Source organism: Triticum dicoccoides, chromosome 7A (genome assembly GCF_002162155.2).
Source record: "Triticum dicoccoides isolate Atlit2015 ecotype Zavitan chromosome 7A, WEW_v2.0, whole genome shotgun sequence".
In the NCBI taxonomy this organism is placed as follows: domain Eukaryota; kingdom Viridiplantae; phylum Streptophyta; class Magnoliopsida; order Poales; family Poaceae; genus Triticum; species Triticum dicoccoides.
Window position 1 is genome coordinate 645,961,072 of NC_041392.1, and position 15,982 is coordinate 645,977,053.

At 43.7% G+C, this 15,982-nt stretch overlaps 1 protein-coding gene and 1 long non-coding RNA gene across 3 annotated transcripts in view; one reads left to right on the forward strand and one right to left on the reverse strand.

The window, feature by feature from the left end:
- The first annotated feature begins 1,578 nt into the window (after positions 1 to 1,578).
- LOC119327938 lies at positions 1,579 to 5,076 on the forward strand. Of its 2 annotated transcripts, XR_005158758.1 has the most exons (4): positions 1,579 to 2,512; positions 2,646 to 2,762; positions 3,053 to 3,123; positions 3,404 to 5,076. It is a non-coding gene; the product is annotated as an uncharacterized LOC119327938 (long non-coding RNA). The 2 variants fall into 2 exon arrangements; XR_005158757.1 differs by having other exon boundaries at positions 1,579 to 2,762.
- A 6,570-nt stretch (positions 5,077 to 11,646) lies between these two features.
- LOC119332103 overlaps positions 11,647 to 15,982 on the reverse strand; it is a 7,708-nt gene continuing 3,372 nt past the window's right edge. The window contains exon 3 of the mRNA XM_037605274.1: positions 11,647 to 12,129. The gene's annotated coding sequence lies outside the window, so the exon portion shown is untranslated. The remainder of the gene's footprint in view (positions 12,130 to 15,982) is intronic.

Consider the following 15,982-nt stretch of genomic DNA (forward strand, 5'->3'; position numbering starts at 1 on the left):
GGCCCGCGCTACGGCTAAAGTTAGTACCAGTAGCGCGTGTCTGGCGCCCGACGCTACTGCTAAGTTGGGCCCACCATCTGTCCACGTGCAGTTTTAGTAGCAGCGTGGGTCATGAACCCAACGCTATATCTAACATGTTAGTTGTAGCACGGATTACCCAGCCCATGCTGTTACTAAGGCTAGATCCGGGGTGGCCTTGTGGCCCACTTAGCAGCAGCGCTTGGGCCTTAGGCCCACGCTACTACTAGGTATTACCTGTAGCGTGGGTTGTACGTCCGCGCTGCTGCTAATTAACAATAGTGTGAGGCTATTACCCAACGATACTGTTAAGATGCTACCTATAAGTTATTTCCTAGTAGTGTCATTGCGTCTCTCTACGGATGTTATCCTTGAAATCTCTAGTTTTTCTCAAGCAACAATCTGTTATACTACATACCAAGGAAATATAAACGCAGCATTCTCTTTGACCACATGATAACTTTCTATAATATACTTATATCTATTTTTGTAGGGAGTAGTATACTTCTATCTAGATAATGCATCAGTACCAACATTTCGGAAGATAGAAACCATCGACTTAAATATGTATATGCATTTTGCTCAATTCCGAACCATGGAAATAGAATTAAAATGAACATGTTCAGACCAAAACAGCATGCCAAAGGAAATTGTACATTAATTCAATTCAGTTAAATCTGAAAACAACACACATAAAACTTTACTGCAATTAAATATGAAAAACAACAATGGCATGGAGTACAGGGTCCGAGACTCCAAACATGCAGTGCCAGCTTTCAAAGATTCATTTCAATATGGGGAGAAATAACAAGGTGTACACAATGGCTGCCAAGAAGAAGGTTGCTAGATGCAGGGAACGTGTAGACTGATCTGGACCAAAGATTTGCAATCCAATTGCACACGTTTCGTTTCCATGTTTCCACTCAAATGCAGTTTCCGTTGGATGGTCGGTGGTTTCAGGGTGGGCTATGCCGCCACTCAGGGTGTGTTTCTAGTGGGAGGTGACGAGGTATGCTGGTTATCGGACTGTGTGGGACGGCATGTTGCTACTCGGTTCACCCGGGTTGACATTGGCCGAGTAGGTATAGAATTTTACACGGGCTCTTTGTTGTATGCAGCGTAGGTTTTTTTATATTCACTAGTCGGGTTTACGGCATGTGGCACCATTTGTTCTTTTTTCTGTTTCCTATTTCTTTCTTCTGCTAGGTTCGTTTTTCTTTTCTCTTCTGGTTGTGTTTCTTTTTGCCTGTCATCTGTTCTTGCTGCAGATTCATGCCATGTGATGGACGCTCGTTTGGCTGATGGACGTTCATCTATATCTATACTTCTATACTAATATTAAAAGAACAAACATAACTTTTTCTAAAACCACATAACAAACTGTACACAGGATAACCAGGACCCTCCGATCAAATTAAGTTAAATTTATCTTACTGTCTATATTACATCAATATTCTGCAACCCAAATCAATGGCTCAGATTAATTGTTCTGCCGGCAGACGCCGTGGTCTGCCCATCGTGCTAGAGCTCCATGTCCCCCGGTCCTCGCGGCCCCGCCCCCATTACCTCAGCCCTCTCCCCGATCCAATCTCTCTCCCGAAAAATCGCCATCGCCGGCCTACCACTCCTCCTCTTCTGCCCCATGGGCGCTAGCGAATGGGAGCCAACCACCCGAAGCGACCGGAGCGACGAGCGGAGGAGGAAGGGAAAGATGGCGGGGCGGCGGCGGGGAAGGAGTCGTTGCGGGCGGCGGGCATCCTGATCAAGCACGAGGGGTCCCGGCGCAGGGCGTCCTGGAAGAACCCCGAGGGTCGAGTCATCTCCGCCACCACGGCCACCGCGCGCCTCGGCGAGCTCCGCGACTAATCCTCGCCGGTCGCGCTTCCTTTGCGGACCTCGAAGCCGCCGTCCCGGTAGATCGTGCTGCACCATCTCCTTTCGCATCGAGCGCCGCCGTCCCGTATCCTATCTCCCTGACCCGACCCATGCCACATCTCCTATCCTTTCTCTCTCCCCTATCGAACCTGTGCCGGTGTGCGCGCATCTCCCGCCAGCGCATGTGGCGCCATGCCATCATGGTGACAGATGAGGTCGGGCCCCGGTGCAAAGAATGGCCACAGTTGCGCAGTCCCACGTTGGTGGCCGTCGCCTGCGGAGTATAGCAGAGGAGCGTGTGGATCAGGGAAGCGGGCGGAGTTTCGGCAGCACTGCAGCCGTCGTTCTCTGACCTGTTCTCGGAACGTGTTAACCTGCTTTCTGATCTAACTGACGGTGCAAGTAGTCATTTAACTGCAGGTCAGCACATATCTATGTCCATTTAACTGGTGGCGCACTGGTCCTCCTGGGCAGCATCGCAGTCGGTGACCCTGCCGAGTGGCGTGGTGGAGCGGCCCTTGGCCGGCTAGCACATCACGAGCGGCTGTGGCGTGTGAAATCCTTAAGAATTGTAACCGTCAGGGGAATAGATAAGAGACCATGTCTGTTTGACCTTTTGGTACTGTGTTTTATACAGAATGGCAAGGATAGGCCAAAAATCATGGATATGTTATATAGTCCTTGTTCATACTTGGGGACTCCAGTATGATGGATTGTGCTTGCTAACGATACTATTCTTTCTTGTATTGCAGATTATCAAGACATTCCTGATCACATTAAACCAGCATAGTAAGCTATCAGATTTCTTAGTTACACTGACGTAAGTACAACTATTGGTCATACTTCGCCCATGGAGTTGGATGAAGCAGGTACATGTACTGAAGGAATGTTTAAGTAGCTCATGCAGCATGCCACAATGTAAAGAATTACATAGCAGATCATAATATTGGGAGCAACCCAGAAGCCTTACCTGGGGTTTAGTGATGTTGATTAATATACTCCCTCCGTTACAAAATACTTGTCCTAGTTTTAGTTTTAGTTCAAATTTGAACTAAAACCGCGACAAGTATTTTGGAATGGAGGGAGTAGCATATTTGTCTTCATAGTTTTGGTTGTACCCATTACCTTTAATGTTTTTAATTCTGACATTTTGGTGAAGGTTACACTGGTGGCAGAGATCTCATAGCATGTGTGCACGGTACCACCCATAGTGAATCATCAGTAACTAAGGTATGTTCTCTGCTAATATCTGTATTTTGTTTTACAAGATAGCTTGATTCAACTCAGTTTTACTATGTTATGCCTTGGCATATAGAGCTCATTCTATTTAGGTAGAGACCGATATTTTAAAATGTGTATTTATATACTTTGCCTTTTCTTTTCATTACCTTGCTTCTTCCTTGTTTTCTGTTTTGTGGAAACTTGGAGCAATAGTTGATTTGTAATATTATGTTCTTCTACCAGATTATCTTCTATATGCATGTGAATTCTCATATCTTTGTCTTGCTAGGCAGCCAGACCCACCAGATTTCAGAGAAAGGTACAAAACAAACCTATAAGCATGCTAAAGGCATCAATGGATATATATACGAGGTATGAACATGACAATTGATGAAGGCCGTGATGGTGGTATATGCACACATGGGAGTTGGCTTATTGATCTCCCAGCAATTGGGAATGATAAATGGTGAAGGCTTTTATGCAAGTTCTGTCCTTAGTAGGTACTTAAATATCGTGATCATTGTGTTGTCCCTTCCTAACAATTCTGCATCATATCGATTGGCATTATGCAGGTTTGTGATACACTACTTTCCGTAAATCTTGTTGAGCGCTAAGATTTTTTTGTAACCATGATCATTTGAGATTCTCTTTACATTGTTTGCCGCCATCCTCATGGATATGAGTGAAGAAGGATTCTACTAAACTTGTCGAGCTGATGCATATGAAGACAAAGTATTAAGTAGGATTTCGTTTTGAGAATCTTTTTTTTTATCCGATCTACACATCTGGAACATTCCCGAGCTTCCTTCTCACATGAATATCATATATCTATAGGTAACAGCATATTTGTGGACCGTAGTGATAGAAATTGATCATGGGAGACTAGCATGCTATCACAAGTTGATGTTAAAAAGAAAAACAGTGGCAAGGAAAACTTATTTTGTTTGCTGTTTGTGTATGTAACCTGAACGCTAAATGATGTTTTAGGCACATTGTCTATTCTCGTAATATGTTGCCGCATTGGCCCTTTCCAACATCATGGTAAGGAGTGTGTCAGTCATGTATCTGCATTGTATTCTGTTTTTTAGGGCCATTGTATTTTGTTGTAGTATGGTTCTAATGATTTAAAAAAAATGTATCTTCTGAATGTGATATTCACTTGGAGTATGGCTCCAATGAGTTTCGAAATCATTATCTTTTGAATGTTGACCAACCATCCAATCTGATGAAGATTTTCACTTTGTGAAACCATGATTGATGTGTAGAATTTATGTTGTAGTAGAATATCCTTTTTTTATATGTATATTTTCAAAAACAATGGGGTTTTGGATAGCTTTTTTTTTGCAGAATGCTAAAACTGAAAATCATGACAAGCCTTGTGCCCATACACCAATAAAGGCTGGTTAAGAGAAATGCTATTACTATGCACTCATCGAACACTATGGTGGCCATGCATTCTCTGCTTGGACGTGATCTAAGTTACATCTTACAACCTAGCAACATTATCTTTTCCTGGCTGCAGGAATTGAATTACGGCTTCAATGTTCCTGATGATTTATATCTCAATGTAGCACTAAATCCTTTGTTGTGACTGTTGACTTGGCTTCTCTGGCAATGTATATTAGACTTCTTGTTTGACCAGGTGAGCCAATGCATGCTTCTATTTTTGTATTTACTTCTTCTTTGGTCACCTGAACTCATGTAGGTGTGATGCTTTCCTGCTAACTTTTTAAAAGAAAAATATTCTTTGCAGGCATTTCCAATTTTGGATGGGATATGTTGTTTTTTTAATCTTTACTAGGTATTTTGCAGCAACAAACATGCATGAAGTAGTGTTTGTGCCTATTAGTTGAGACGTGCTCTCAGTTATCAAATCTTGAATTCTAATGAGACGTGCGTTGCACGTGCACGCTTACTAGTTGTTATAAAAACATGATTACTAGCTTTCTGGAGAAAATTGTTGAGACGGTTCTTATGGCTGGTTTCTATATTTTGGAGGGTGCTATTTATATATTTGCCCGTCTTTTACAAGGATGCCTTTTTCATAGCTTTTTGCCTCGGTGAGGCCGCTGCCGGGCAAGCCCGGGGCGCCGCCGAGGAAGGTGGCGGCGGGGCCCTGGCTGCCCTGCATCTTCTGCGAGGCCGCGTTTCTCCGGGGCGGCGGCCCTGGACGGAGAGGTGTCACCGGCCCTGCGGCAGGCGGTGGCGCGGGCGTGGGCCGGCGATCCTGGCCGTGTGGACGGCGGGTGAACCGGAGGACGGGGGCCTTGGTGCTGCGGCTGTTGTGGCTGTCGGCAGCGCCAGATCTGGCCGCCTCTGCCTCCCCTGTTCGACGAGCTCCGCCCCGGCTGGATCTGGCCTGTTTCTTGCGAGCCGCCGGATCTTGCACCCTTGGGGTAAGGGAGGCGGGGATTCGAAGACCGGAAGAAATCCCAAATTGGCCTTGGCGGTTTTGGCGGCGGCGACGCTCGAGGGCGCCGTTCCCCTCCTTGGAGGCGCCATTCAGGTCAGATCCGCCGCCCCCTCTCCCTCTAGTCTTCCAGGTGAAAACCACAACTTGTTAGGCGGCGATGCCCTTGGCACGGCATCCTTCCTAAAGGCGCCGTTTTTGGGAGCTAGGTGGGCTTGGGCTCCTCGGCGAGTGGGTGTGCAGTGGCGGAGGTAGCTGGTGCCCTTGTCCCACTTGCTACTGCTCTTCTCCGTCCGTTCCGGCATCTCTTCCTCTACGGTGTCCAGTTCGTGGGTTTTGGTGGTGCTCTGCTCCAGGTGAGCACCCCGTGGCCAGTCGGGTGCGCTCGGTTCCTTTCCAGTTGCAGCCTGCCGGTGCCCTTCCTCACAGGTTCTAGGGTGAACTTCTTCACTGTCAACGGTTCGATGCCTTCGAGCCAGGCGAGGAGGCAGGGGCCTTCTTTGGCAGTGGAGCTGGGAGGACATGGCATGTCGGGGCCGCTGGTGATCTGGCGACGGCATGCCCTGCCTCGCCGTCGGAAGTGCTGCTCCTGTGCTGACATTATCCTCCCCTCGTGACCTGTACGTGTTTGAGGACCTACACATCTCCGAGCTGCGTGTCTCCATGTAGGATCTTTTTTAGCTTGGTGTGTGTGAGGCTTGTGAGCTGCTTTCCAGCGCCTCTGTACGCTGTCGTTTTTATGTTTTCTTGTATTGATTTCGAGTTTATTATCCTGGCCGGTTGATGGCTTTGTTAATTCAAAGCCGGGCTCTTCTTGAGCCTTCGTTCCAAAAAAAGCTTTTTGCCTCGGTTCCTCAGTGATTGCCTGCTAGATGTGATATGTGATGACCATTCAGAAATGCCTGGGTCTATCTTTTTAGGATGGTTGTTCGGCTTCCAAGGAGCTTAGATTTGTTTGTGATACGAGCATTTTTGTATTTCGCTCGGTGGTTAGTTCTCTCGTTGTAGATGTCTGGTGCAGTTAGCATGCTTTCACAAATGAATGACAAGGAAAAGAACTAGACTGTCTATGTCTTGATTTCACGCATGTGACACTTTCGTAGGGGTACGGACGAACGCCCTATTATGCATACTAACTTGGTCGTGCTTTATCAGGAGGTTGGCAGGCGGGCGACCCGGGCGCCCAACCCTAGCCGCTGCCGAACCCAACCCCCACCTCCTTCCTCTCCTCCCGCCGCCGCCGGCGGGCGCCGCCGGGCAAAGCCCGCGCGGTGCTGCCGGCGGCGGGATCTCGTTTGACCTCGCCTGGAACAGGGGCCGCGGGGGGCTGCTTCTTCGGGCGCAGAGGCGGAGCTCGGCGGCCGGCGCGTATGGTGGCGCGCGCTGGTGGTCGGTGCGGGGCGGCGCGGCCTCCTGTCCGGTGGCGGCACGTCACGGTGAAGTGCACGGGCCGGTGGCGGCTCAGTGTTCTTCACGGCGGTGCTTGCTCTAGTCAGATCCGCGCCGGCTGATCTGAGGCGGCGGCCTCGCTGGGGCGGACGACGCTCCTCCGGCGGCGGGGAGTGCTCGTCGGTGAGGTAGACTGGATCTTCTCGGCTGCGCGGGCAGCGAGGTCCCGGTGGGCGCTGGTCATGGCGCGGGGAGGCCCCGGGCTCCCCTCGTCAGATCGGAGGTGATCTGGTCCGCTCGTGTTGCATGACCTCCGGCCAGCCTGGATCTCTGGCGTCCACGCACCTGCTGATGTTGTGTCTGGTTCGGAGGTGGCGGCAGGGTGCTTGGCCGGGGGAAACCCTTGGCCGCCGGTGGCGGTCACGGCGTCGATGGCGTCCCGGACGCCATTCCCTCCTTGGTGGCGGCGCCGAGGCTAAACCTCCCCTGCCTCTCCCCTTCCCCTGCGCCCGGGTGAAAACCCTAGCCCCAGTGGCTAAGCGGCGGCGGCGCCACAGCATCGTCACCTTCTTGAAGGCGTCGACTTGGGCATGGGGATGCTGGGTGTGCATGGCGAGCTTATCTGGTTCCTGGTGGTGGCCTGTCTGATCTACCGCGTCGCTGCTCCGGGCATGTCTCGTGACTGTGATGCTTATCTTCCAGCCGTGTTTCCGATGACGACCTCGCCCTTCCTCACCTTGTACTTGCCGTGGTGGAGCGGTTCTTCATCTCACTCATTGATGGTGGCGGAGATCGGCGGCATGGCGCTGTCGAGGCTCGGCGTCCGATGCACGGAGATGGACTCGCGCAGGAAGAGGTAGCTGTCTGGCGTTATGGTGACGTCGATGGCAGAAGTGGCCTTCACAAAGTAGAAGACTCAATATAATCTGAAGTCAGATTTGTGGAAGATGGCGGCGACGACACAAGAGTGTGTCTGACCGGATTGTGCCCCAGACCCGGTATGTGGCTCGGCTGGTGCTTCCGGCTTTTGATGTTAGGTTTAGGTGAGTGGTTTGGGTAGTGGCCTAGCTAGCATCCCTTCATCATATGGATAAGAGTAGCGGCATATGTTGCCAAGATGGTGGATTCAGGTATATTGTTTGTAATACATTGTAAGGTCCTCGTGAATAATTAATAAAGTGGCCGTATGCATCTCGCAGATGCAGAGGCCGGGGGTCATCCTCCTTTTCTAAAAAAAAAATCAGGAGGTTGGCCAGATATTGTGTTTTGTATTGCCTTCGCATATGTCTAACCTCCATACTCTTGCCCCATCTATTATCTTGACTTCTCGTTTGTGTACTTTATTTCCAGGGGAATCATATGTATGCACAACTCTCTCCGGAGGTAGTTGAACGGTTGCAGGACACGCTGGTTAAGGGAAAGGTTTTCCTCCTGAAAAATTTCCTTTGCAATATGATGCAGTTTACAGGGCTAAGCACAACTGTGTGCATCCCGATCTTGAGGGTGATTTCCTATCTTGCACTTATACTCTATCTATGTTTGCGGAGATTCTTATGCCTGCAGGCATTGCTCCCTATTTCAGTGGTTGTTCCTTGAGTTCTCTATGTTGTTTTTGTACCTTTCCTAGTTTTTCCATTCACGTAGTTTTATGCTTTTACTTGTTTAGATGTGATTTGCAAGAAAACTGTTGTTTCAGACATGGTGCTCATTTACTCGTATCATCAAAAGCAGCCTTCTGACACTAGGACGATTACTGATCTATGGTGGATCTCTAGCCTGCGTTGCCGCAACATATTTCTTCTTGCCATGTTGGAACTATAACCTTGTTATTAACTGCAAGGATCCTAGATTAGGCTTTTCTTTGGGGCAATCATGCAAATGAATTTCCCGTTGATGAGGTGCTTACCGCAAGTGAGAAGGATGTTGTCATTGTGATCTCTGGGAGCATGCTACCCAAAAGATGTTAAAAGGTAGTGGTCCTCCATTTCATAGTTCATGTGCTTGTTTCTTGTACCATTGACCTCTCTTCGATACTTCTTGTCCTCATGGCTTATGTTTTATCTTTGCGGATGATTACATGTGTGTCGGGCCTTAGTAGCAGTGCCACATGTCATTGGTACATCAATGAGCATTTTCCTGACATACTTTACCTCGGTAGTAGGTATTTACTCTAGCTTGTTTTTACCCGACTCTATTTTTCAGCTTTGCTTCGTTGTTTACTTCCATTTTTATGCTATGTAATCTAGGTGCACGATGATGGTGTCCCGGCTAAGGGGTCTCGCACCACATCGGTTCTCGGCCAGGTGAGCAAGGCTAAGAACACCTAAGTCGGTTCTGTCTTGGGCCACTTTGGGTGGCCCATGACGAAATACATGAAGATTCCGGAAGACTTGGAGTATAATCCAAGGATATATACCAGAGCCGTGGAGGACTCTACTTCCACCAACATATCCTACCTAGTCCTATAAACCTAGGCCCCTGGTTTGTTATATAAGCCAGGGGTCGGGCTCATCGGAGATCCATCCCTCCGGGAGGGGTAACTCGAAGCCATCATCATCGCCAACACTCTGATCATCATCTCTATCAACATCTTCATCAACACTGTCATCTTCATCAACTCCCTTCACCCGATCTCTCTGTTTTATGAACATTCTTCTCAGACCCCTTGCTGACATTAGTTTCTGCTGTTGATTACTCCTTGTAGTTGATGATTAGAATTTTTATTGGTGAAAGATTCATATATCTCCACTGATCATGATACATATGATGTGTTGTGAGTATTCCATTAAGTTCTTGGGGACATGGGATAAATCTTGTTACTAGTAATCTTGTGAAGTTGAATCTAGTTCAATATTTGATATTGTGTTGTGGTGCAGTTCTCTAGTGGTGTTGTGTGAACGTTGACTGCACACCACTTCACCTTTAAGCACCTAGACAAGAGCATCATGTGACTAGTTTGTTTAAGGTTGGGTGTCCGGAGTGACAGGTATTACTACACCCTAGGTTTATGAACTATTGCATGAGAGATCATGGAACTCTAGGATTTATTGCTATGGTTAGATGCTATCTTAATTATTCTCTTGTATTTGTGGATGCTTGCACAGGGAGTGTAATCATAAATAGGTTGTTTGTTCAAGTAAGAACATCACTTTATCATAGGTTTCACCACATAACAAACTATCAAATTAATGAATGGTAACTCAATGAATCTTGATGAAAGTAACTCGAAAAAACTCCCATGTGTCCTCGTGCACGCCTTCATACCTATAAGTTAAATAACCAATTTGTCCTTATCATAATTAAGGATTGCGCCACTTGACCTTTCTTACTATTTATTTTCTTGCAAATCCTCTTGCTTTCAACCAAACCGTCAAACACTCTTTACAACTTTTCAATGAATCTCGCTACTTTCCACAAAGCAATTCCTTCTAATCCTCGTTTGATTTGACACTCTTACTTATCAGAAGGACTTCGACAGATCATGTACACTTGTGGGCTATTAAGACTCTTTCTAGCGTAGTTTGTGTTTAGCGCTCTTGGTAAGAGAAACATTTACTGTGCTTGCTGTTTTTTATTCTCGTCTGCTACTTTGATCAACTATAGATATGTTTGCTGCTACTGATTTGTTGGGATGGGTCGCCTTTACCACCCATGTGGTTAGGAGAGAACCTCTACCTGCATAGTGTTTAGTCTCTATTAGTATTAAACAAAATTCTATGGTAACTATTGTAAACTATAAAAGTACATAGAGATCTCGTAAACATTATGATCAAACTAAAACACAATCTCAAATAGCTATGATTGAAGATTTGTTTACCGATGATGTGGATGGGCATGTTATTTAGTTTTGTGAGGAAGCAACTAAAATTGTTAACCATAAAAGTCTTCCTAATGATGTCGGTGTGCCTGTTATTTCTGTTAAGATCGGTACTCATTGTTATCATGGGTTGTGTGATATTGGAGCTAGAATAAGTGTTGTTCCTTTTACTGTTTGTCAGGAAGTTGTTGGAGATATTTCACCTTGTTCTATAGAAGAAATTGATTTTGACCATTAGACTGCCATATAGGTCTAGTATTTCATCTGTGGGAATTGTTAGAGATGTTGAAGTTCTATGTGGCAAGACTAAGTATCCTACTAATTTCTTAATGCTTGGAACTAGGCAATATAACTTTTTTCCCATTATCCTTGGTAGACCTTTCTTGAATACGTGTATTGTTGTTGTTGATTGCCAAAAGGAAAAGGTGTATGTTAAGTTCGGAGGAGATGAAGTTTCCTTTACTTTCTTTGAATTTATTGAACAAAACATCATGCTAAAGATTTTCCTTGTGTAGATGAGATAGAAATGATTATTGCAATTGATGTTCCCCACACCGAGTTTCCTTAGAAACACAAAGATTGCCACCTAACATCTATGATTCACCTAATTTGTTGCTATATTTATGATTGGATGAGTCCACTAAAGGAAAATGGCATGGACATCTCCGGGGTGGATCCAAAAAAACTCAGTACCGATCGAGGTGTTTGTTGAACAAAAGCATTCGCCCTGATGTATAGAGACACATGGCTATTGCCAGATGATTCAGTGAAACACATGGTGGTGTGTTACTTCCATTGCTTTGATGGAGTACATTTATGTCCATCAATGATTTCAACCTGGCTAAACCCCTTTCCATTACTCACATACCGGACATATAATAGTTTAGGGAGTAAGTCATAGAGAACAGGAAAGACATAGAAGTGAGTTAAGCACTAACAAGAAACCCACTACACACACTCGCAATCGGTATGTGCACTATGGGACGAAAGCTTGCTAGCACCTGTGAAGCAAATTTTCCTAATAAGAAAAGGTGCACATCCAGTGCACAAGTCTTACAGGCTGATATCACAGCCAAATGAGAAGCCAGAGTTATATAAAGCACCTCCAGTGCACAAGTCTTACAGGCTGATATCACAGCCAAATGAGAAGCCAGAGTTATATAAAGCACCTCTAGTGCACAAGTCTTACAGACTGATATCACAGCCAAATGAAAAACCAGAGCTATATAAAGCACTAGCAAAGCATCTCCAACAAACGAAGCACCCAGACTTCCAGATCAGTTCTAGTTGCCGCTTGAGCATCATGCACCATCACACATATCTTCATCATAGACACATCATTATCCTTGAGTAACCCAACACCTTTTTTAAAGCATCCATCCACTCAAGTTTTTAATACCTGTCCAAGATAATAGGTAAGCACAAGCATCAAACAAAATCTTAAAAGGAGTCTCTAGGATCTTTGCCTCAAAGATTGCCTTACTACAATGATTCAACATGGCACAAACAACAATGACATGATCAACCTAAAAATGATCACCATTAGGCAGAAAAGGGAAGCACCAAGAATAATATTGAAAAATATTATTAGGGCATAACCCTGTTAAAACATATCTTATGATGAAACAAAGAACTCTAGACCTAGCTCATAGGAAGAATAAGTGATGAGTTGAGTGATACTCATTAGAGAATGAACAACTAGGATTACCACTCCAATTTATTTTTTCAATAAATTTCTTGTGAAGATGACATTGTGAAATAACAGCCACAAAAAGTTTGATTTTTCAAAGGTATTTAGCTTTTGAAATCCAGCTATAATGTCTCCCATTCAAATGCATCTCATAAAAAAATTTGTATTGAAAAAATATTTCTTGCCTATAGCCTAGTAAACATAATCCCAAGCCCTAGATTTGAACAAATCTCCAATGTTAGATTAACATTCTTCCATTTCTTTATTAAGATCAGGGGCAATATCCTTATAAAAGAGGTAGATTCAATATCCAAGATACATTCCTTAATATTGAAATCAGGAATATTATAGATGTTAAATAATTCATGGAATTTGTCACACATGGGAGGCTTATTATATAGAGAATCTTTCCAATATCTAGCTAAATTACCTAACTTAAAATTCCTTATCCTCGCGACCATATATTAGTCTTTAACTTTGAGCAAGGCCTTCCAACTACGGGAATCAGGATTTTTGTTTTTAAGGTATGTGGCTTTAACCACATCCTCCTACATTCATATGCTTTTCTAATTCCCACCACCATTTAACAAGAGGACTAATGTTCTGTTTCATGAGATCATTAACACCCAGACCCACATTTTTTATATCCACATATTGTGGACCATTTGACCCGATAGTATCTTTTATTACTGTTGCACCATTGCCAAAAAAGTATCCTTCTGTGTTTATCTAACTTTTCCACATATGTTGTATTCATCAGAAACATGGGCATAAGATAGTAGGAACTACTAAACAATGAAGAATTTAGTAGAATATGCCTCCTTCCCGTGGACAACATGTTACCAATCCATGTATCAAGTTTCTCAATAAAATACTAGTCTCCAACCTTAAGTGAATAGTAACTAACAAGCATCCCCAGGTACATCATGCCCCCTTTGTTTTTATTTACTCTGCATATCAGACTTGACTGAAGTCAAACTTCGTAAAGTTTGACCAAGTTTATAGAAAACAATACAAACATTTAACATAACAAATCAATATGAGGTGAAAGTGCATTCAATAATGAATCTAATGGTATTGATTTGTTATTGTATATATATATATATTAATATTTTTGTTTACATACTTTGTGAAAGTTTACAAAGCTTGACTTTGACCAAAGCTAATATGCAGACTAAATAAAAACGGAGGGAGTAGGAAAATGCCCAATCTGGCAAATTGAACAAGGCCGCATATGGGGACACCACCTCATCACCGCTTAATGCAGAAATTTAAAAGAACATGGAAATAAATCTTCAAGACATACACAAGTTCAATAAGATGGAGAATAAGCTTAACGCTTAGAAATTTATCAAGGCCATGTTCATTGCATATCACAATTTCATCAAAATAATGGAGTACAACTGCCCCTTAAGATTAGGATCTAAACCCATAGGCATACCATTTTCTTATGCATTAGTAATCATTTTTAGTGATACAATCTACAAGCATGATGTTTGTCAGATCTACAACTCTCCTGGTCACTTTCGTGTTCATTGCCCTCAAGCATTTTGCGAGATAAGTGGAAAGATGGGGGGCCTAGCTTCGATATGCAATGAGTTTCTTCCTTTGGAATGTATAGCGTCAATGTGTGTATTTCAGGCTAAGGACGAGGATTCTATTATACATAGGATTCATATATCGCTAAGCAAGCTAAAGATTGTTCGGACAATATCTTTATTATTGTTGTTGAGGGTAGTGCTTCAGCTAGGGAAACTATAAGCTTTATTTTTTCTATTTAGGAATGGGCTGGTGTTGTATCGATCGCTTACAATTGGTCCTATTAATGCGAGTGCTCAAAATAATAAAGGTATTCCATCATATAAAAGGACCAAAACTCATGGTACCACTAAAGAACAATTTGTTGGATGTAGTCATTCTACTCATAATGACAAGTATAGGAAAACTTGTCCTACTATTCAGGAAAAAAACTTAAAAAGTTGAAGGTGAAAGTGAGAGAATATAAGGGGAATGATAAATTTGTTTCTATTTAGGGTAATTGGATGGTTTCCTCTACTAGTGATGTGTAAGTTAGCGATGAAAACTTGCACAAACTTGTTCAAGAGGTAGCATGCGATACACTTAGTGTCTCTGTTGTCTTTGGGAGGAATGTGGAGGTGGCCACTAACACCCCTAGGCAGTGGAGGTGGAGGAGAATGAAGCGTGTGGTTTAAACATTGATGGTACACATGTGGTCCAGCCCCCTAGCAACTCCGCCTGATTAGGTGGAATATGTGATTCCTGCTCTTCCCCTCTCCTTGAAGCTAATATGAGAATTAGTCAAAAATATGTGTGGAAGCAAGAGTTGTTTCTTTGACAAGGAAGAGGAATCTGGATGGTAGTCCTATTAATCCTGAATCTAACTCCTTTGGTTCCTTACCAACAAAGATTTGATGCTTAGGGCTGCTAATGTCATGTGATTATCACTAATCATGATTTTACTTTTGTTGATATTCCTAGGGAACTTGGAAAATCTAGAATGTGCATAGACACTAACATGCATGTTGTTGATGTTGCTACTGTACACATTTTTGGTGAAAAGGGGGAGCATACTCCTATTGACATAGAATGGATGCGTGACACTACCACTGATGAAGAATATCTTAGTTATGTTAGATAAAAAGATAGATACATGAAAGTTAATGTGGTGGTTTCTAAACCGATGATTAGGATTAAACAAAAATGCCCCCCCCCCCAAATAAAAACAATAACCCTGCCATCCTCCTAGGAGATCTAGGTAAGAAATCCTCCTAGCAAATATAAATGAAGGTATTGTTTGGAATCGTTGGGAGCCACGGAAGAAGAGAATGGATTCCCGCCTCTGTGATTTAAAAAAATTATAATTCCTGGATTTCCTTGCTCTTGAGAAACCATGAAGAAAGGCTGTATTCCTAGTTTATGTAGAAAGTATGATCCTTATGACATATTCTGTCGGGAAATGATTTGTGTTATAGGAAATTTGGAGGGATAATGTGTTGTACTCAGAAATATAACCCATAAATTGTGCCTTATTAGTGTGGTAAATATATTCTGGAAATGTGTCTTTGGGATGTTCTTAAAAATATTAAGTGCGGCCTACGTGTAGTGTATGGAGTAGCTCATCAAGAGCATAAAGAGGAAATTCTAGTTGAACTGGTTGCTTATATTGTTGTGATATGGATATCCCTTTATTTGGTTTTGGTGATTTTAATATTCTTAGGCATTGTGAGGAGAAAAAATATTGCACCACTCTCATGCCGTAGATGTCTTTAAATCTATCATTCATAATGTTGGTCTAAGTGAGTTTCATATGAATGGGGGCTAGTACACTTGGACTAATAAACATAAACACCACACCTTAGAAAAAACTTGAAAGATTCCTTATGTTTGTAGACTGGGAAGATATTTTCTCATTGTTAATTTGAGGAAATTAGTTATAGATTTATCAGACCCCACCCCTTTATTATTGTCCTCTAGTGGTGAGGTGGCTATACCCCTGAAGCTACAAATTTTAGGTTTGATCTCACGATGACAAAAATGTTTA